General features: G+C 41.6%; 1 protein-coding gene across 2 annotated transcripts in view; it reads right to left on the bottom strand.

Annotated features, from left to right (window-relative positions):
• The window catches only part of apc2 (APC regulator of WNT signaling pathway 2), a 209,140-nt gene that overhangs the window by 35,172 nt on the left and 150,565 nt on the right, over positions 1–23,403 (bottom strand). The window lies entirely within an intron of this gene.

The following is a 23,403-nucleotide window of genomic DNA, read 5'->3' as shown; positions in this document are numbered from 1 at the left end:
TCACCAGAGTTGAGGACTGCGATAGTCAGACTCCCCCCTCATTTGCCTGTCAATGAGCTGGTATAGATGGGCCATCAGATGAGTGTTATCTTAAGAGTGAGGGTGAAGTGTTAGCTGTCAAGTAACACACTTGCCCCACACTTAGCAAGAATATGGGAGAATCTCAGTATTAGTTTCCTTAAATTGACAAGACTCCTGTTGAACCCTGAAGTGTTATATACTCTGTAAGTTTGAAGAGATCAGCAGTATTGTTTAGTTAAGGCACAATTCACCAGGGATTACACTAAACTGTCAATCATATTATCTTGCTTGTCCAATAGGCAATAAATCTCATCTCACCACTAATTATGGAATAGCAGCCGTGGCTTCCTTGGTTGCACTCTTTATTCAAAGTCACAAGTGTCTGAGACCCATTCCAGGACTGAGCACAAAAGCAAGGCTGACATTTGTGACAATACTATAACTTTATTTGACATGCATTTCGTCCTAGTTTTTTTTGAAGAGAAGTTTTGAGCCATAGATACTGAGCTGTCTCCTCCAAGTTAATAAAGTAAACAGCTTGTGATGCCTTGGTTTTTTTTAATGGTTGGAACAATAGAAACAGCATGAATGGATGGAGTCAGACTCCCATAGAACCAGGGCTTTAGGTTAGCTTTCATGTTTGTTGGGATTTTGAAGTGGGGTGTGGAAGCTGCCATCTCTCTCTCTCTCTCTCTACAAGAGTTTTCTCCTGCTGTTCTTTTCTCCTGTACTGGAGAAACTTCGTAAGTGAGACAATCTGTGTTTATGGGATGTTACTATCTTGGAAATGTTGCTGTTCAGAAGTTAAATAATCTATTATTCTGTTAAGTTTTCCATTAGGGTTAAAGTTATACCAATTCCATTTTCTTTTGTTTGTATTTTAACTGAAGGGTAAGAATAAAGTGTGTTTTGCTTCAGTCAGAGTAACGTAACCAATTAAATTACATCTGGAACACAGTACCTTACACTTGCCTTTAAATAAGAAATGGTTAAGCTCTAGGCTATCTTCTTGATCTATCTGAAGGGGATTTGGTTTTTTCCATAACACATTCCAATGCAGTCCTGAGGGAGTGTGCACTACTTATTTAATGGCTTGGCTATAGAGGCCAGGTTAAAGAGCATATTTAAGATGCAGCAGAGAAGTTACCGATTATTAAGGGAATCAAGGTTTGTGCGGAGAAGGCAGGAGGATGGAACTGAGAAACAGAGAAGCTTGATGCGCTGAACAGCCTAATTCTGCTCCTATATGTTATGATCTTATGGCCTAATTTCTCATCCAAAACATTGTGCCTCTCTGTCCCATCTGCCTGTTCAAGTGTGTGTAAAAGATACTTTGACACAATCTTGAAGAAGAATAGTGGTATTATTCTTGACATCCTCTTCAATAGTTACTGCTCAATCAATATTACAACAACAAATTTTCTGGTAATTATTCATAGTCCATTTGCAGGATCTTGCTCTCTGCATATAGTCTCTCATGTTTCCCACATTACAATAGCAACGTCTAAGTCATTATGTGATGGTGCCAGTGACGGACTGGGTGGAGAAAGTCAGCAGTCACACAATACCAGGTTATAGTTCGACAGGTTTATTTAAAATCACAAGTTTTCGGAGCATTACTTCTTCATCATGTGATGAAAGCTTGTGATTTCAAATAAATCTGTTGGACTATAACCTGGTGTCATGTAACTTCTGACTCAAGTGGCATGGTGCCCAATAGTGGAACAAAGGAAATGGGAGACACATAAGAGGTCAAGATTGAAAGAACATAGAATTGTCGAAGGGAATATTCACTTGTTGCTAATATTATATTGAAAGACCATGGTAGTGTAAGCTTATAAAATTTATGAATTCTGAAGTTTTGCCTATTGGATCCATTCAGATGTTAGTTGAAGCTTTAGTTTACCGATCTCAGCAGGGCACTTTAGAGAGGAGTGTCAATAGAGCCATAGTTTTTCTCTGCAAGATAGGTAAAAATATTAGCCTACAAGTTGTTTCAGGCCTCTTACCCTTCAATGTGCAACGTGTTGTAAAAGCACGGTGCAGGAGCTGGGGAGCAAGTCTGTTCCTATGTCAGTGAAAGAAACATGCAGACTGTTTGACTTGAGCTTTTCTATACATTCTGCAGCACTGGGGAGTTGTATGAGCTAATGTTATCTGAGACACTGAGGCAACAACCTCTGCTAGAAACCCACACTTTGTCTTGAATTGCTTTACGTAATAGGACTCCCATGGATCTATTTTGAAAATAAATTCTCAAGTTAGATATGTTCTTCCATAGATCAATTTAATAATGGGAAAATTGCTACATAGGCTCAAGGGTGTCCCCCTCTGACAGATTAAATCTACAGTCCATTCCTTGGATATTTGAACTACAAAGACTTAAGGACACACAGCCAGAGCAGCAAAATCAGTCACAGAGATCCCCCTAACCTTGAAAAGGGTCAAGATAAACTCAGGAACAGACAATTTAGGCAATAAATTCAATGTACACATTCAGATGAAGAGCAAAAGGACATCATGATTCACTTGATGACCATTCTTTCCACATAAGATTAATTGTTAATGTAATACATTGAAAGACAAAAGATAATAAAAAAATTTTTAGGACAGAAGAAAATGTTACTTAAATTCTGATCATTTATATGTGCCTGATTTAGATAAATTAAATGCTATTAAATTTGCTCCTATGGTGATATTTCATGTGTAAGAACTGACTGCAATTTCAATATAACAATACCTAATTCATAATGTAGGAACATACAGGATTAAAAACATACAACTGTAGAATCCTTACAGCACAACAGGAGGTCATTCTGCCCATAGTGTCTATGGCAATACTCTGCAATGGCAACTCAGCTACTCCCACTCACTGGCCTTTTCCACATAATCCTGCACATTATATTCCCAGCAGTTAATTCTCCAATTCTCTTTTGAAGACTTTGATTGAATCAATCTTCACTGCACTCTCCTGCAGTACATTGCAGATCCTAATCTTTCATGGTGTGAAAATTATTTCTTCCTTCTGTTGCAGTTGTTTCTTTTGCCAGTCGCCTTAAATTGGTGTACCTTTGTTCTCAATTGGTCCACAACTGCTAATAGCTTCTCCCTATCTACTCTGCCCGGACCCAAAATGATCTGTCAAGTCTCCTCTTAATTTTCTCTTCTCCAAGTTGTACTGCCACAGATTCTCCAATCTATTTATGTAAATGAAGTTTCTCAACTCTGGAACTTTTTCTCTATCCTATCTAATGTCTTCACTTTCTGCCTAAAGTGTCTATGACATTAATATAAAGAAAAGCAGGCATCCAACTCCTGGTAGACGCTCTCTATACCCTCCTGCAGCCTGACAAACCATTCACCAGTACTCTCCAGTTCCTGTCACTCAGTCAATTTCATTTCCTTAAACATTGCTAAAAGGAGACTAGAAGTTGAAGCTCTTCATATTGCACATATCAAAATGAAGATGCAAGAAATAGACTTGAAAAAAGAGACATCATTTGAAGCAGAACGAGAAGAAGGCATTAATTAGTTAAGCTATGATTGGTATGGAGATGCAGCCTGAAAAGCTAACTGTCAATCTTAATTCTCAGACCATGCATATAGATTTTGAATGGACAGGGTGTTCCATGGAGATGCTATAATGTACATACAAATTGGCCTACACAAAACAAGGTCCTGTGTTTTTACATATGTAGTTTCTAGCACAGTCAAATGCATCTTGGCTGAAGATCTTTAATTAGCACAGATAATTTAATAAATGATTACCAATAGCAGAACCACATCTAATGTGTACATGTATTTGTCTGAGGCTTGCAAGTATGGGCTGACTGAGCTTGAATGGCCTACTGCCCACTGGAATAGCTAATGGGACATGTTGTTTGATATGGTCTGCCAGTCGTTAGGATGTACAACCTCTCTTCCTGGCATCACATCGGCACTGAAACTCATATACCACATATTCATTTGTGTGATATGTGAGATGTCTTAATGGCTAGATGGCAGCGTCCTGTTAGTGCAGAAAACCAGTTGTAGGTTTACTGCATTGTAGCAGCATAAGACAGCTAACTTCACCTTTTATTTAATATTGCACATGCTGGAAGCTACATACATAACTACTTAAGATAAAGGCAAAAGGAATTTGTATATGCATTTTAACTTTATCACAAAAATAATAAGACAAAATGTATCGATTTCTAGTCTCCTTTTAGTTTATTTAAGTTTCATTATAATGCTTTTATCCCTCCAGAGCTCAAACATTGTTTGCACGCCTGTTGTGTGGCACTTTATAATTTGCTTTTTGAAAGTCCATGTATATACAATGATCTGCATGACCTTCTCCAACTGTCAATGTCACCTCATGAAAGAAATGTAAGCAATTTTGTTTTACATGATTTGTTTTTAAGACATCTGTGCTGGCTAACCTTTCCAAATCCATATTTGTCCAAGTGACAGTTAAATTTGTCACAAATTATCATTTGTTTAAAATTCACTTACAGGCTGTGAGCATCACTGGCTGGGCCAGCATTTACTGCCCATCCCACCCTGCCCTTGAGAAGGTGGTGCTGAGTTGCCTTACTGACCAACTGAAGTCTACATGCAAGTTGACTCATAATGGCATTAGGGAGGAAAGTTCCAGGATTTTGACCCAGCAACAGTGGAGGAATAGTGACATATTTCCAAATCAAGATGGTGAGTGACTTTGACGGAAACTTGTAGGTGGTGGTGTTCCCATGTATCTGCTGCCCTTGTCCTTCTAGATGGAAGTGGTCACTATTTGGAAAGTCTAAGAAGCTTTAGTTATTTTTTGCACTGCATCTTGTAAGATAATGAGCATGGGTGGTAGAGGGAACGATGTTTGTGGTTGTGGTGCCAATGCTTTATCCTGGATGGTGTTAAGCCTCCTGAGCATTGTCAGAGCTGCATTCTCCAGGAAAATGAGGAGTATTCCATCACTGTCCTGGCTTGTGTCTTAATGGACAAGCTTTAGGGAGTCAGGAGTTAAGTTACTCACTCAGGATTTCTCACCACTAACCTGCTCTTGTAGCCACTGAATATAAATGGCTGGTCCAGTTCGCAACCCCCAGTGGGAAATTCAGTGATGGTAGAACCATTGAATGTCATAAGTGCGATGGTTAGATTATTTCTTAATGGAGATGGTCATTGCCTGACATTTTTGTGGTGCAAATGAAACACAACCCTTCTATCTAAGGAGAATTGAATGTATTCTGGTCAGTGCTTCTGTAATTTCCACCTTTGTTTCCCTTAGTATCCTTGAATGTATCTTATCCACTCCTGGTGGCTTGTCAACTTTAAGTATAGTCAACCCATCTAAAATTTTTAAATTAATTTTTAGCCCATTTAATATTTCAACTACTTTGTCTTTCAATATGATTTGGACAGCATCTTTCTTACAAAGTTCTTATTTAGTGTCTTCATGCAATAATAGTTTTCTCATCCCTATTTGTTCCTTTTTTATACCCTTTTATTATTTATATCCCAATAGAAGACCTTGGATTCCTCTCTATGTTAGTTTCCACTATCTTCTCTTTGCTACTCTCTCTTTGCATTTCTTGCTTTATTTCACTTCCCCTCTGAACATTCTATATTCACTCTGATTCTCAGTTGTGCTACCCACCCAACATTGGTCATATGCAGTTTTTTTTTCTGTTCTTTCTTATTCTCTATCAATTTTGCCATTCAGAGAGTTCCTGCTTTGATTGCCTTACCTATTCCCCTCACGGAAACTTAGCTCAACAGTATATCTGAGCTACAGGGAGAGGCTGAACAGGCTGGGGCTGTTTTGCCTGGAGCGCCGGAGGCTGAGGGGTGACCTTATAGAGGTTTACAAAATTATGAGGGGCATGGATTGGATAAATAGACAAAGACTTTTCCTTGGGTTCGGGGAGTCCAGAACTAGAGGGCATAGGTTTAGGGTGAGAGGGGAAAGATATAAAAGAGACCTAAGGGGTAACGTTTTCACGCAGAAGATAGTACGTGTATGGAATGAGCTGCCAGAGGATGTGGTAGAGGTACAATTGCAACATTTAAGAGGCATTTGGATGGGTATATGAATAGGAAGGGTTTGGAGGGATATGGGCCGGGTGCTGGTAGGTGGGACTAGATTGGATTAGGATATCTGGTCGGCATGGATGGATTGGACCAAAGGGTCTGTTTCCATGCTGTACATCTCTATGACTCTATCCAAATTGTTTCCCCTTTGAAGGAAGTTCATTATCCTGGTACAGTTTTGCCCTCCAATCTTTGATCCCAATTTACCTTGTCTCAACCCTATTGAAGTTGGCCTTCCCCCATTATGTTTTTTTATCCAGATTGCACCTTGCCCTTTTCTATTGCTAATCTAAACCCGGATAGCATGATTATAACCCCTAAAGGTTCCCCTACTGATACTTGATCTGCAAGTATGATGCACAACCCAGACACACCCCTGAATTTCTTTTTCTACTATCTACCCAGGTTCTTCCCAAATCTACTGACATTAGAATTCTTATTTTAGCATTAGCCTCAATTTTGAATAAATTGGAGTTAGATTTGCTGCTAATTATAGAGGCCTAACATTGTGACATTAATACCTCGACTTATTTAATTTGTCAAAATGCACTAAAATCAGCAATACTGGACTCATATATTCAATTAATGAAAAATTAAGCCTCTATTGTTTTACTAAACTTCGGGTGATGGAAGTGATGTAGGCTAGGACTTGTAGAGGATATCTTTGTGATTATAATGCAAATGAAAATTAGCAGAGTTTACTGTGGAACTCAGCAATATGCTTTTTCCTTTCTTTTCTAAAGACATTCTGTTATCTGTTTCTGGTATCAATGAGCACAATAAAGACATTGGTTGGAGAAATGGTGATGAAGAGTGAGTAATTTGAAATTATAACCAAGAGTTTCTCTGCTCAGTGGGTTTATGGCATGTGGAATGTTTAGCTGCAGGGAATGATTGGGGGAGCAACCAGTGTATCTTTTAAAAGGCAATTGGATAAATAATGTATCTAGCTTTGCAACAACAGTAGATGCCTCTAGAGATCTTGGTACAAATTCTTACCGAATTTAATTATTACATTTCTCTGTTTCTATATTTAGAAATATATTATCTCAAACAAAGTATATCTTTATTTCAAATGAATTATTATTGTTTTACATTGTAAGAGAGGATGTGTGTACAAATGTAAAGGTTTTGCAACTTGATGTTTTTCACCCATCTCATTCCTTGAATTCATAAGATGTAGGCATTGCTGGCAAAGCAAAAATTGATCATCTATCGCTAATTGCCCTCAGGCAGTGGGTTATGAGTAATGTTCTTGAGCTGCTGCAGTCCTTGTGTTGTGCATGCCCTCCCCAGAAATATTGGGAAGGGAGTTCCAGGACATTGACCCAATGTGGAAGAACAGTGATGTAGTTACAAAGCAGGATTCGATGCAGATGCTGCCCTTGTTCAGCCGGTGTAGCAGTTGCAGGTTTGGAAGATGCTGACAAAGGGATTTGTGATTTGCGGCAGTGCACCTTTTGGATGTTGCATCTAGCTGCCTCTTTGTGCTAGTGCTGGTGGGAATACAGTAAATGGTTAATGTGGTGGATAGGATATAGATCAAGCAGACGGGTTTGGCTTGAATGGCATTGAATGTCTTGTGTGTTGTTGGAGCTACACTCATCCAGGTAAATGGCAGACATTCCATCATACCTGAATTTAGATGTTAGACAGGCTTCAGGTAATCAGGAGCTCAGTTATTTGCCACAAAGTTCCCATCCTCTGACATGTTCTTTTAGCCACAGTACTTTTGAAGCAGATGCAGTCAATGGGAATCCCTCAGGACATTGATGGTGGGGTGGCACAGTGGTTAGAACTGCTGCCTCACAGTGCCAGGGACCCCTTTTTGATTCCAGCCTCGGGTAACTGTCTGTGTGGAGTTTGCAATTCTCCCCATGTTAAAGAGTTTCCTCTGGATGCTCTAGTTTCCTCTCACAGTCCATAAATGTGCAGGCCATGTGAATTGGCCATGCTAAATTGCCCATAGTGTTAGGTGCATTAGTCAGGGGGAAATGGGTCTGGATGGGTTAATCTTTGGAGGGTCGGTGAGGACTTATTTGGCCAAAGGGCCTGTTTCCACACTGTAGGTAATCTAATCTAATCAATTCATTCAGCAATGGGAATGTCAAGAAAGTTGGTTAGATTCTCTTTTGTTGCTATGGTTATCACCTGAAACTTGTACATCATTAATGCTATTTGCCCTTTAACAGATCAAGTATGAAAGATGTTGGCATAGAATTACATAGGATATATGACACAGGATCATGTCATATAGCCCAGCCAGCCTTCACTGAGATCTATGCTTCACTTGAGCATCCTCAATTCTTTCCTGATTGAATTTTACCCTTGTAACCATCAAGTCCCTTCTCCTTCATAGGTTTGTCTAGCTTATCCTTAAACGCATGCATATCACAGCAGCTTCCCATAATACTGAGTTCCACATTCTTACGATTCTTTGGATGAAGAGCTTCTGAATTCCTACTTGTATTGCTTGGTGACTGTCTTGCCGCATTGTGACCATGTACCACTTCATTATAATGAAAGGTTGTGAATGGAATTGAACACTAATGCAATTATTACCAAGCATTTCCACTTCTAAAATTACTTGGAAGGAAAGATATTCACGGAGCAGCTGAACATTGTACAGCCAATGACGATATCCTCAGGAACCCCAGCAACAAAGCCCTGGGTCTCAGATGCCTAGCCTTCAATGTGCAAGACAATGGCTCCAACCAGTGGTGACTTCACCCTCATCCTCACAGGCTTCAATCCTATTTGTGGGCTCCTTGATACTGCATTCAGTCAGATGCTGCCTTGAGGCAGTCACTATGACATCTCTTGACGGTTCCAATCTACATTCTTCCCACCCGCAACTTTTCCATGCTCATGAAATCCAAGATTTAATATTTCAGGAATAGAATAATTCATGTTTAAAACATCTTCACCAGGAGCAACTAATGATTTCTCTGAATAGTTTTGATCTTATAAACTGCCTGGTTTGTGTCCTCCGGATCTGGACAGTTGCATAAGTTGTGTCATCAGTGCTTCACTTACTGGTGCTAAAAGAGTATCTCTATACTCTCAGGCTCTGCAGGTTAGAAACAATCTCTATTCAGGCAATGTTTTGAGTAAGAGAAGAGCCAATCTTTGTTCTTACTGCACTGACTGCTAGCAAGTGTCTTTGCCATAAGCCTCAACTCTCCTGTTTTTTTTTATGTACACAGCCACAAAAGTGGGTCTCCTGTTAAAGCAGAAGCCTCCAACCATACAGCTAAACCAAACTCCTAATGAGGAGATTTATTCTCCTGTTAAGCACAGTCACATGTGAAAATGCTTCTTTTAGGTCAAAGCAGCAAGACGGTATAATCAGGTATGAACTACAGTTCTTCTGTTTAATTCTGGACTTCATTTTCCACTCAGCAAAAGAGAATCTATGTGGCCTTTCCAATGCAGAGAGTTCCTTTGATATCATCAACAAAGATGCCACATCATGACACCACAAATCCACAGACTGCCTTCCAACAAGACATCGTAGGCAACATTTCATTTGATGTTCATTAAAGCAAAGCTGATTCACATTGCGTTAGCTGCCCCCTACTGCAATGCAGAAAATGCTCTGTTTCCACCAGACTCCAACAAATGAATCCTATCAATTCTGAACATCAGAACAATGAGCAGCAGAACCTTTGAGTGACAGTTATATCTTTATTATTTGCGTTTTTTAAAATCAATCAGCTCATTATGCGGACTCAAAGGGCTATATGGTTTTTATTTAAAACATAATTTTGCTTAATAAAGAAATAAGAGTTTGCGTCTTAGTGTGAAAATTACTGGAGGATTTTCTTCAGAGGCATTTCTGTCTCATCACTCCCCCAGGACAGAAATTGATGCAATTTGTGTAATTGGTATTTATCCAACAGTACAGAGCAGTTCAATGTTTATTGAGCTGAGGGGCTGGGGGATGGTTTGGGGTTGGTTAATTGATGTTACCATGTTAATACGAGTCTTTCTGTGATCATCAATGAAGTGACTGTCAGGCAGCATACATAGGAAATGTCTCTCATTTCAATAATTTATGAATTGCCAGGTGGTTTTAGTGACATATTTCATAGGCCTTTTCAAAAGATTATCAGTAATGAAGAGCTACATTCTTTTTTACATGGGGCATAAAATTTAACAACATCCAAACATATTTGGTGTCGGATGGGATTACTGCATTTAATAGGAATGTAGTGCTTGGAAATTCTATTGGTGGAAGCACATCTGACACATTGTGTCAATTTTGTTCACTGTGTACTTAAGAAAAAAATATAATTGATTTGGAAGCAGTTCAGGGAATGAAGGGTTTACACTATAAGGAAAGGTTAGACAGTTTGGGCCCATATCCATTTGAGTTTAAAATGAAAGGTGACATTGTTGAAATATATAAGATTTGATCTTGAGAAGACTTGACAGGTTGGATGCTGAAAGAATGTTTCCTCTTATGAAAAAGACTAGGACCAGGGGACATAGTTTAAAAATAATCCCCATTTAAAATGGAAACAAGGAAAAATATATTTCTCTCTGAGAGTCATTAGTCTCTTCCCCAAAACTATGGAGGAAGGTTCATTGAATATTTTTCAGGCTGAATTAGATAGTTTCTTGCTTGTTGATATGGGAGCCAAAAAGTGTAAGATGCAGGCGGGAAAGTGCAGTTGAGTCCACAACCAAATCAGCCATGCTCTTATCAGAAGGCACAGCAATCTTGGGGAGGCTGAATGACCCACTGCTGTTCCTAATTCTTATGTTTGTATGCATGCCAATATGTTAATAAATTAGGTGTCCAAATGCATGTAGGAACACATGGATCTGGGAATAAAGGTGCTCAAACCATTAAAAGTAGCATCTTGGTTTAATAAAGCTATTTTTAAAAAAATGAAAAACTGGGATTCACTCCTGCCAATTTAAACTTGTATAGAACAATTAGTCAGACCACTTGTGTTTTTGTTTTTGCCACTGTTTACCCATTATTTACTTATCTATGCTACTTAACTCTGTGATCCGCCTACATTGCTCGCAAGACAAAGCTTTTCACTGTGCCTCGGTACATGTGACAATAAATTCAATTGAATTCAATTCAGTTTAGAGTTTTGTGTGGAGTCTGGTCATCACATTATAAAAAATGTATATAGAGACACTGAAGAAGGTGGAAACAATTATGAACTAAAATTATATCATAACCAGGAGGTTATATTTATCAGAAGGATTGATCAGCCTGAGTGCTTTGTCTCAATAAGAGAGGTGAGGGGTGATCTGATACAGCGCTTCAAGATTATTGAGAGAGTGTAATAATATAAATGTAGAGAAGATAGTTCCACTGGGTGAGGTTAGAACTAAGAGTTGTAAGTATAGTCAATACTAAATCCAATGTGGATTTCAGGACAAACATCTTTATCCAGAGGGTGGCAGGAATGTGGTGCTCACTATGACACGGAGTAGCTGAACATACAAGTTAGGGACTGGAATAGGAGATTCCATCCCTTGAGTTTAGTCCCCTATTCAATGAAATCCTGATCACTCCACATTCCCAACTACCCCCAATAATCATTCACCTTCTGCCTTATCTACCTCTGCCTTGACCATAGGCAAGGGCTCTGCTTCCGACATCCATGGAGGAAGAGTGTTCCAAAAACACACAACTCTCAGGAAGAAAATATTTCTTCCCATCTCTGTCTTAAATGGACAACCACTTATTAATAAACATTGACCTCTAGCTCACATCCTCTCTGTATGCACCCTGCCAAGACCTCTCAGGAGACTGTGTGCTTCAAGCAGGTCACCTCGTAGTCTTTGACCATCCAATGGAAACAAGCCTAGCCTGTCTAACTTTTCCTCATAAGCCAGCCTGCCCATTCCAGGTAATAGTCCGGTAAAGCTTGTCTGAACTGCTTGCAACATATTTACATCTTTCCTTCAGTAAGGTGACCAGTGCTCCAGCTATGCTCTGTATAACTGAAGCATAACCACTGTGTTGTATTTAATTACCCTCACAATGAGTGATATTATTAGTTTTCCTAACAACTTGCTCTCATGTATACTAACCTTTTGCAATTCATTCACTAGGGCTCCCCCCCACACCCCCATCCTTCTGCATTCAGAGTTTCTCAGCCTCTCACATTTAGCTAATATGTTTCTGTTTTCATTTTCCCTACCAAAATGTACAATTTCACATTTTCCCACATTGTCCCCCATTTGCCAGATCATTGCACACTCACTTAAATCCTTTTGTAGTCTCCTTTTGTGCTCTTCACAGTTTAATTTCCCACCTATGGTTTGAGTCTTCAGCAAATTTTGCAATTATACCCCAGTCCCTTCATTCAAGTCATTGAATAAATCTTTGAGGTCCCCGTAGCAATGCTTGTGACACACCATTTATACATCTTGCCAAGTGCAAAATTGTCCATTTATATCTTCTTAACATTTCCTGTCAGCTCACTAGCACAAATACAGGTAAGAAGAAGCTAGATGAAAACTGATGCAAGAACATAATAGAAGGATATGTTAAAAGCACTGGACAAATGGGGTTAAAGGAGTTTTATAGAGCATAAAGATCAGTAAGGGCCGGTTGGTTGAATTTTCTTTCATTCATCAGATGTGGGCATCGCTGGCTGGGCCAGCATTTATTGTCCATCCCTAGTTGCCCTTGAGAAGGTGGTGGTGAGCTACCTTCTTGAATCTCTGTAGTCCACATGCTATAGGTTGACCCACAATTCCCTTAGAGAGGAAATTCCAGGATTTGACCCTGCAACAGTGAAGGAACAGTGATATATTTCCTAGTCAGGATGGTGAGTGGCTTGGAGGGATACTTTCAGATGGTGGTATTCCCAATGACCTACCATCAGTAACCACTATTGAGCTTTGGTGCTGTCTGGGTTGTTGGAACTTGTGGCCAAATCTGAGCAGACAGCAGCTCAGGGTGAAGCTTCCTACCATTGAGTGACGGCAGTCCTATTCTGCCTGGATATAGCCACCCACAGACCTTCCGGCTATGGGGTCGGTGTGTCATGTATCTGCTGCCCTTGTCTTTCTAGGTGAAAGTGGTCATGGGTTGGGAAGGTGCTGTCTAAGGACCTTGTAGGATTTTCTGCAGTAGATCTTGTGGATTGTACACACTGCTGCTACTGAGCATCAACAGAGAAGTGAATAAGATGTGTGTGGATGTGGAGCCAATCTGGATGTGGAGCCACGTGGTCTGTTTCTGTGCTGTACAGATTACTTTGTAACTTTATAAGGGTAGCTTTAATTAAGGGCATACCAATATCACAAATAGAGATAGAATCCATCTCAACAAGGTTCATACAGATCAGATCACAGAGTATGTTTGGTGGCATGGTGGCTCAGTGGTTGGCACTGCTGCCTCACAGCACAGGGTCCCAGGTTCAATTGCAGCCTCGGGTGACTGTGTGGAGTTTGCACATTCTTCCTGTGACTGCATGTGTTTCCTCCGGGTGCTCTGGTTTCCTCCCACAGACCAAAGGTATGTAGGTCAGGTGAATTGGCCATGCTAAATTGCCCATAGTGTTAGGTACATTAGTCAGAGGGGAAATGGGTCTGGGTGGGTTACTCTTCAGAGGGTCGGTGTGAACTTGTTGGGCCAAAGGGCCTGTTCCTTCACTGTAGGAAATCTAATCTAAAGCAAATAATGCTGATTGTTATGTTATATTATATAGAACTTACAAGGCAAAAACAGGACAATTGACCACAAAATCCATTACACTCAACACAAGCCTCTTCTCATCTTATTTCAGCCAATCCTATTCGCAAGGTCCTTTTACTTCCTTCTACCCCATATATTTATCTAGCAGCCTTAGATTGTGTCCTATGCCCAGTCCACCATCAATACCACATTGCCCAATAAAGCTAAGAACAGGCCGGCCTATGCCCACATCTTCTAGAGGTGAGTCTTTAACACCTTTGACAAGACTAGCCTACTCTGGAGGTAAGTAACCTTGTCAGGTTAACCAATATCAATGTGAATAGCGAATGGGTAGAACAGCACAATAATAATCACAATCAATTCCCTTTCATCCATGTTCAGTGCCTGGATCAATAGAACCCCGACAAGGACCATAGTGTGTCTTTTTTTAAAGAATTACATATGGGAACAAGAGCCAGTATAACATGCACCCATTGGATGTGTTTTCAGTGGAAGATGTATGCAAATTAGGGCAAGTGCCCAATCACATTTCCCAAGCTCAATCCCAAAATAAGAAAAGTGGGCAGAAAGAAAATTGACAGCCCTCCCACAATATGTAAATAAATAGTTAAGGGTCAATTGAACTTGTTTAAAGCTCAGTTAACCCCAATATTAACCTGTCCATATCTCAGCATCAGTAAGGATATGATTGATATGGACAAAGGGACACTATCTGTGGAGATTGCCATTGCCAGTTAGACACAGCGCCCAGTATCACCCTTTCCTTCCTATTCATACATATTTTAAAACCCATTCCGTTCCCCCTCTGCTACCCTCCGACTGAAGGTGGCAAAGCTCTTCCTGTGCACTATCCCTTATGTAACTAGGTCGGGAGTTCAGTCAGGCCTGCTTTGAGGGCCTGCCTGCAATACCATCACTGACCACTGTTGAGCTTTGGTGCTGTCTGGGTTGTTGGAACTTGCGTCTGGATCAGTGGTGCTGGAAGAGCACAGCAATTCAGGCAGCATCCGAAGACAGGCAAAATCGACGTTTCGGGCAAAAGCCCTTCATCAGGAATAAAGGCAGAGAGCCTGAAGCGTGGAGAGATAAGCTAGAGGAGGGTGGGGGTGGGGAGAGCGTGGCATAGAGTACAATAGGTCAGTGGGGAAGGAGATGAAGGTGATAGGTCAGGGAGGAGAGGGTGGAGTGGATAGGTGGAAAAGGAGCTGGGCAGGTCGGACAAGTCCGGACAGGTCAGGGGATCGAGTTGCTGGAGGTTAGAAGCTAGGATGAGGTGGGGGAAAGGGAAATGAGGAAACTGTTGAAATCCACATTGATGCCCTGGGGTTGAAGTGTTCCGAGGCGGAAGATGAGGCGTTCTTCCTCCAGGCGTCTGGTGGTGAGGGAGCGGCGGTGGAGGAGGCCCAGGACCTCCATGTCCTCGGCAGAGTGGGAGGGGGAGTTGAAATGTTGAGCCACTGGGCGATTTGGTTGATTGATGCGAGTGTCTCGGAGATGTTCCCTAAAGCGCTCTGCTAGGAGGCGCCCAGTCTCCCCAATGTAGAGGAGACCGCATCGGGAGCAACGGATACAATAGATGATATTAGTGGATGTGCAGGTAAAACTTTGATGGATGTGGAAAGCTCCTTTGGGGCCTTGGATGGAGGTGAGGGAGGAGGTGTGGGCGCAGGTTTTACAGTTCCTGCGGTGGCAGGGGAAAGTGCCAGGATGGGAGGGTGGGTCGTAGGGGGGCGTGGACCTGACCAGGTAGTCACGGAGGGAACGGTCTTTGCGGAAGGCGGAGACGGGTGGGGAGGGAAATATATCCCTGATGGTGGGGTCTGTTTGGAGGTGGCGGAAATGTCGGCGGATGATTTGGTTTATGCGAAGGTTGGTAGGGTGGAAGGTGAGCACCAGGGGCGTTCTGTCCTTGTTGCGGTTGGAGGGGTTGGGTCTGAGGGCGGAGGTGCGGGATGTGGATGAGATGCGTTGGAGGGCATCTTTAACCACGTGGGAAGGGAAATTGCGGTCTCTAAAGAAGGAGGCCATCTGGTGTGTTCTATGGTGGAACCGCTCCTCCAGGGAGCAGATACGGCGGAGGCAGAGGAATTGGGAATACGGGATGGCATTTTTGCAAGAGGTAGGGTGGGAAGAGGTGTAATCCAGGTAGCTGTGGGAGTCGGTGGGTTTGTAGAAGATGTCAGTGTCAAGTCGGTCGTCACTGATGGAGATGGAGAGGTCCAGGAAGGGGAGGGAGGTGTCAGAGATGGTCCAGGTAAATTTAAGGTCAGGGTGGAATGTGTTGGTGAAGTTGATGAATTGCTCAACCTCCTCGCGGGCACGAGGTGGCGCCAATGCAGTCATCAATGTAGCGGAGGAAGAGGTGGGGAGTGGTGCCGGTGTAATTACGGAAGATCAACTGCTCTACGTAGCCAACAAAGAGACAGGCATAGCTGGGGCCCATACGTGTGCCCATGGCTACCCCTTTGGTCTGGAGGAAGTGGGAGGATTCAAAGGAGAAATTGTTAAGGGTGAGGACCAGTTCGGCCAAACGAATGAGAGTGTCGGTGGAGGGGTACTGTTGGGAACAAGGGAACATCTCCGAGACACCCGCATCAATCAACGAAATCGCCCAGTGGCTCAACATTTCAACTCCCCCTCCCACTCTGCCGAGCATATGGAGGTGCTGGGCCTCCTCCACAGCCGCTCCCTCACCACCAGACGCCTGGAGGAAGAACGCCTCATCTTCCGCCTCGGAACACTTCAACCCCAGGGCATCAATGTGGATTTCAACAGTTTCCTCATTTCCCCTTCCCCCACCTCATCCTAGCTTCTAACCTCCAGCAACTCGATCCCCTGACCTGTCCGGACTTGTCCGACCTGCCCAGCTCCTTTTCCACCTATCCACTCCACCCTCTCCTCCCTGACCTATCACCATCTCCTTCCCCACTGACCTATTGTACTCTATGCCACTCTCTCCCCACCCCCACCCTCCTCTAGCTTATCTCTCCATGCTTCAGGCTCTCTGCCTTTATTCCTGATGAAGGGCTTTTGCCCGAAACGTCGATTTTGCCTGTCTTCGGATGCTGCCTGAATTGCTGTGCTCTTCCAGCACCACTGATCCAGAATCTGGTTTCCAGCATCTGCAGTCATTGTTTTTACCTCTGTTGGAACTTGTGGCCAAATCTGAGCAGACAGCAGCTCAGGGTGAAGCTTCCTACCACTGAGTGACGGCTGTCCTATTCTGCCTGGATACAGCCACCCACAGACCTTATGGCTGTGGGGTAGGTTTGTCGTGTGTCTGCTGGCCCTCTGCCAACTTTTCCAAATTGTCGAAGCTTTCTGTAGTTCCTTTTTAGTTTCCTAAACACTATTTGCTTCATCCACTCCATGTGTAGCAAGTTTGACAGTCTATCCATCCTCTGGGTAAAGCAGAGTCTGGAAAGCTACCTCATCAAGACCCACTGGCTTTGGGTCTGGTTTTGTGGCTCAGAATGTAGTCAGCATGAATCTGAAGTTTTTATTTTTCCCTGCCAGGTTGTAAAAAGTTCCACTTATATAAGTTGCCCTCGCTCACATTTCATTCCGTAATGGTTCTCCAACAGGGGCCATGGAATTTGTCGACTATCTATAAAACCCATAGAAGGGAGAGCTCTGTTATCACTGGGAAGTTCACACTTCCACTAACAGTGAGTAAAGTCTGCTTGCATTCAATTGCAGCTTTTAAACATAAAAGCATCTATGGTCACTTTTCAATGAAACTTTCAAGGGCCACTTTCATTATCAACCAGTTCTGAAGATGGGTCACTGGACTCAAAATGTTAATTCTATTTCTCTCTCCACAAATACTGCCAGACCTGCTGAATTTCTCCAGCAATTTGTTTTAGATTTCCAGCATCCACAGTCCTTTGTTTTATGTTGTCTCATTTGTCAACCTGCTCCTGGAGCTTACAGCTGTGGATGAATTATTGGGAACAAAAGCAGAAGTTGCCAGAAAAGCTCAGCAGGCTTGGCAGTATTGTGAAGAAACTTCAAACTTAACATTTCAGGGCCGGCAACCCTTCCTCAGAACTCTGAGGAAGGGTCACCAGACCCGAAACGTTAACTTTGATTTCTCTTCATAGATACTGCCAGACCTGCTGAGCTTTTCCGGCAACTTCTGCTATTGTTTCTGATTTACAGCATCCGCAGTTCTTTGGATTTTTAAATGAATCATTGGGGGTTGGAATTCTCCATTGAGTCACCAAAGTACATTTGTGAATAGAGCTCACAGCAGAAAGTTCTTTCCTTTTTTACTTACGATTTCTACATTTGTTCAGATTTGCTGTATTAAAAAAGCTTTATTCCAGTTACATTAAATTCCAGAATAAACAAACAGTTTGCCTTCCAGAAAATACACATTGTTACATATTAACATTGTTAATGCACAGTAAGCCATGTCACTTACTTAACAATTACTTAATATTATTTTTTGCTGTTGTTGAAAACGCATTTTCTCTGCTCATTTTTCAAAGCATTCTTTGAACGTGGGTCCTGCTGACAAGGCCACATTCCTTAATATGATGCAACTTTGTAGGTCACTTCAGGACCTTGGATAGAGGTCTGACTGGACAAAGAGGGCAGGCTTCCTTCATTAAAGGGTGTTATTGAAAACTGTAGGATTTAAAGGACAATCCAACAGCTCCATGGTCTTTTTAACTACCACAGTGGGAACTGAATCTCCTCACCTCTGGACTAATTATCCAGGAATGTGAATGCTACCCCCTACTGTGCATGGATGCATCTGCTGCTACATGGCCTAGTGAAGCATTTTGGGGAGAGTTTCTCACCAACCCTGTTGTATAATTTACTATAACAGAGGAAGCCTTGAATTTAAATTAGAATCTGTATCAAGACAATTGAAGAGGGTTGGAATAGTTAACAGAACCACCCTGGCAAAGTGACAATTCAGCTTCATACATACATTGGTGAAGCTGAGGTTGTTCTCTTTAGAGAAGGTAAGGTTCAGAACAGACTGAATAGATATGCTCAAAACCATGAGAATTTGGACAGAGCAGATAGAGAGGTAAACAGATAGCCTTGACAGGAGGGTTAAGAAGATGGGTAACTGCTTTAAGGTAAAAGGTTAACAACAGTCTTTGTGAGGAACATTTCTTAATATAGTGAGTGATTAGGATCCAGAATGCAATGGCCAACAGAGTGATGGAGGCAGATTCAAATATGACTTTCAAAGGGGTACTGAATAATTACCTGAAGATAAACAGTTTGCAGGATGATGAAAGGAAAATGAGCTGAATAGCTCTGACAAAAAGCTGGCACAGAAACACCTTCATTTTGTACTTTAACCAATCCACATTTCTATGATTTTAGGCTATCGAACTTTAATGCAACATGACTTAACCAAAGATTCTTTCTTGGAACTGTTTAGGAAGTGATAAAGAATATAGAAACAATGTAAACGTACTGAGGAGTGTGCAGAAGTGATTTACAAGAATTATTTACTATTGAGAAACTTCAGCCGTGAGGATAGATTGAAGAGGTTGGGACTGCTCTCCTTGGAGATAAGAAGGCTTAGGGGAGATTTGATTAAGGTTTTCAAAACCATAGGGGACTGGATAGACAGCTGACAGGGAGAAGCTGTTCTCACTTGTAAAAGAAACAAGAAAGAGAGAGCATAACTTTATAGTAATGCACAAAAGAAACAAGGGTGATGGGAGAAAAAAAACTTTCATTCAACTAATAGTCAGGGTATGGAATGCACTGCCTAGAAGCATAGTGGAGGCAGGTTCAATTGAGGCATTTAAGAGGGCATTGGATGATTAGTACTATGCAAGAGTATGGCGGGAAAGCGGGATATTGGCACTAGGTAATGACACTTGTTTGAAGAGCAAGGTCAGGGCATGATGGGCTGAATGACCTCCTCCTGCACCAATGATTCTTTGAATATGGGGCTCCTTCCCATGGTTTTTCAATGGCCTGGTTGGCAAAAGACACCATATAAGGTAGCCATGAGCCGCAGAGGTCAGAAGGACCCTAGATACCTTCGCGTACGTGTGAGACTGGCTACCTTCAGCCAGCTTGTGCCAAGAACACCACAACGGGGCACAATGAGCCATTGTCTGGAAAATCAGGCACAGTTCTTTCTCCCAATTGCTAATCAGAGGCTTCTATGCAGATTTGTGACTTGCACACGGCTAGGGCTCGCTGTGAACTCACCTCACAGATGCAGGGCTGGTCAGCCACACTTGCAACCCTGTCCATTTTAAACTAGCTCATCTGACGCGCATTCGGTGGGGTGGGGTGGGGTGGTGCCTGATAATCTCCTGATCAATGGGGGTTAGAGTAACTGCATTTCTATATAATCAGCCTTGAAGGTGCCATGCAACTGTGGAACAAAGAAAACCTTGCTTTATATTGGTTAACCGGTGATGAGCAACAAATTCAAAATTCCCACCAGGGACTATTGAGAAAACAAGTGACTCCATGAGGGATGAGCCTGTCTGATGAGCTTAACACCAAGTCCCTTTGTGAAGACAGGGGGAATATAGACTTAATTTGCTGCATGGAGCTTTGCCTATCTCAAACCATATTAAGGAGGATTCCAACACCTGGGTTGAATCTGAGCTCCCCAAGAACACATCAGAGATTAAAAGGCAAATAATGTAACACAGGGATGAAGACCTGCTCAAAACTGTCCATTGCAACTCTTAATGGAGTCTGGACAAGGCGGAGAATATCAATGCACACACAGGAAGCAGGGGTCCATTTAATTATGAAACATATAATGTCAGCACAACACAGTATAATTATAATGAGGCTGCCTGCCTTCAAAAATCACACAACACTGGGTTATAGTCCAACAGGTTTATTTGAAACTGCAAGATTTTGGAGCACTGCTCCTTCCTCAGGCAGCTAGGGAGACAGAATAGAACAAAATAGAACAACTGGTAAAATGGACTGGGGTGGACAAAGTCAAAAATCACACAACACTGGGTTACAGTCCAACAGGTTTATTTGAAACCGCAAGCTTTTGGAGACCCTGCTCCTTCCTCAGGCAGCTAGTAAGACAGAATACATTGGACACAGAATTTATAGTAAAAGATCAAAGGGTCATACAACATATGTGAATGCATTGAGCAAACCTAGATGGCTATTAATTCTTTAATCAGTTAGAATGGAGGTGCAGATTTCGATTGAATTATATGTAAATCCGTGCCCAAACTTAACTTCATATTTTACACAATATTTACACTGGTTTTATTTCCAAAGTAGGAATTTAGAAACTCTATAGACAGTCAGTTAATGTAGCATTTTATAAATTCCTACTTTGGAAATAAAACCAGTCTGGGTCCAGGGATGAGACACAAACAGACTTGAAACATGGCCTCACACCTCAACTGCATTGTCTGACCTAAGATGTTATCTTTATTGTATAAAACATGAAGTTATCTTCGGGCAGGAATTTACATATTAATCAATCGAAACCTGAACCTCCATTCTAACTGATTAAAGACTTAATAGCCATCTTGGTTAGTTCAATACATTCACATAAGTTGTATGACCCTTTGATCTTTTACTATAAATTCCTTGTCCGATGTATTCTGTCTCACTAGCTGCCTGAGGAAGGACTGGGTCTCCAAAAGCTTGTGGTTTCAAATAAACCTGGTGGACTGGAACCCGGTGTTGTGTGATTTTTGATTTTATCCATCCTAGTCCAATACCAGCACCTTCCATTTCATTTTAGCAGTTGTTCTATTTTTAACTCAAGTTGAGTGGTTTTCCTAGGCATAGGAAGATTCAGCAGGTTGATGGAGGCAAGATATATGGAAAGGACTTGCAGTTTAGGCATCTCTTGTGCAGTGGTAATGTCCCTACCTCTGGTCCAGGAGATCTGGCTTCAAGCCCCACCTGCTGCAGAGGTGTGTAATAACATTTCTAAACTGGTTGTTTTTTTTAATCGAACAAGTACTTGCATTTATATAATGCCTCGCATGACCAACAGAATTGGTCATTCTGGTCATTAAGCTCCTTATGGCCAATGAAGTACTTTTTGAAATGCAGTCACAGTTTTAACGTAAAAATTGCAGCAGCCAGTGTGTGCTCACAATGTCGCACATACAGCATTGTGATAAAAAAATCCAATCATCTGTTCTTTATGATGTTGACTGAAGGATTACTCAGTAAAAGTTGAATTACTCTCCCAAACCTGTTTGAAAAAGTGTCATGGAATCTTTTATATCCAACCAGTAGGCAGATGGGATTTCAGTTCATCACTGCTTCTGAAAAACAGCGCCTCCTACAGGGAAGCTTCCTCCCATTCCCACACTGAATTGTCAGCATTAAGTTTTGCTCTAAAATCTTGGAGGTGGGTTTGCATCTGAAACCTTCTGATCTGGAGGGAAGAATGTTATCAACTGAACTCTAATCAGCATACATATGGAATGCATCAGGTAAGATGCTTTGAAAGCCCAGATTGTGGGCCAGGAGCCTTGCCTCCTGGTCCCACATAATATTCATGCAACTCCTTATGGCCAACATGTTTCTTGCCTTCTGCCTTGTCCAATGTGTGTAGCATATCCATACACTAAAGGAAGAATGGTAGAACAGTGTTGGTGCAGTACTGAATCATACCAATCAGAAAGGATGCCAAGTCCACTTTCCAGTCTGTGATGATGAATCTGATCGCAGCTAAGTTTCTTACAATCTGTCTCCACATCCTGAGATGATAAAGGTGGGAGGGATGAAAATAATTAAGCCTGAAGTTTCTGCTGCTGATCAGAGGAGTAGAGATTGAGTGAGAAAGGGATTATGCTTATCTGGGATGGACCCATGATTAAAAAAACTACAGATACTCAGTATTTCATCTCAAAAGATTAGTCCTTTGTGTAAAAGATTAGACAAAGGAAAGAGAGAAGACAAGTTGAATGGGAATTTAGGTGAACAGTTCTCCTTATAGTGACCTTCAATCTCTGCTCTCTGCTCTGGCAAGTTGCTATTTGCCTGGAGGGTGTTTCAATTTCATAGCAGGATGGTGGGCATACCCTTGTCAGCATGTACACCTGCCATTGTGGAGAGAGACCTGTGGTTTACCTGCCTTCCCCCTCCAGGAGTATATTTAAGAGCAATGCAGGGGCAAGCAGAAAGCAAACAGCTTTAGTCATGAGAAAGGAAACAGAACAAAGGACGATTATTTTTAAAGAAGGATTTTATAATTTTTAAAAATGGCATTTGAAGTAGCATTTAAAACCAAGACATTCAAAATATCATTTGAAGTAAAGAGATTAAAATAGGTGCTGTTGATAAAAAGGACACTTTTTTATAACAAAAGAGCATTTTAAAAATCTGGCTTTGGATCAGATGTGATTTGAATTTTTGCAGTGTGCAAGTCAAAAATTGTTTTTCATTATGTAAGAGAAAATGTGCAGTGACATTATAAAATACATTGCTTCCTCCTCTAAGATGGTGCTAGCACGTAAAGTACAACAGCATGCTGTAGTTTCAAGGTTTTCTGCACAATAGATTGAGAATGAAAGGCCGGAAAACAGGATAAAAACAGAATGTAAAAACAGACTGAATTATGCAGCACAGTTACGGTCTGCATTCTGAATTCAGTTGAATAGGGACAAATGGAAATTGATCTGGCACAGTGACTG

The sequence above is a fragment of the Chiloscyllium plagiosum genome, unplaced genomic scaffold, assembly GCF_037043375.1.
Source record: "Chiloscyllium plagiosum isolate Xiang-an unplaced genomic scaffold, Cpla_swu_hap1 HiC_scaffold_28, whole genome shotgun sequence".
Classification (NCBI taxonomy): Eukaryota; Metazoa; Chordata; class Chondrichthyes; order Orectolobiformes; family Hemiscylliidae; genus Chiloscyllium; species Chiloscyllium plagiosum.
This window is presented reverse-complemented; position numbering and strand designations above follow the sequence as displayed.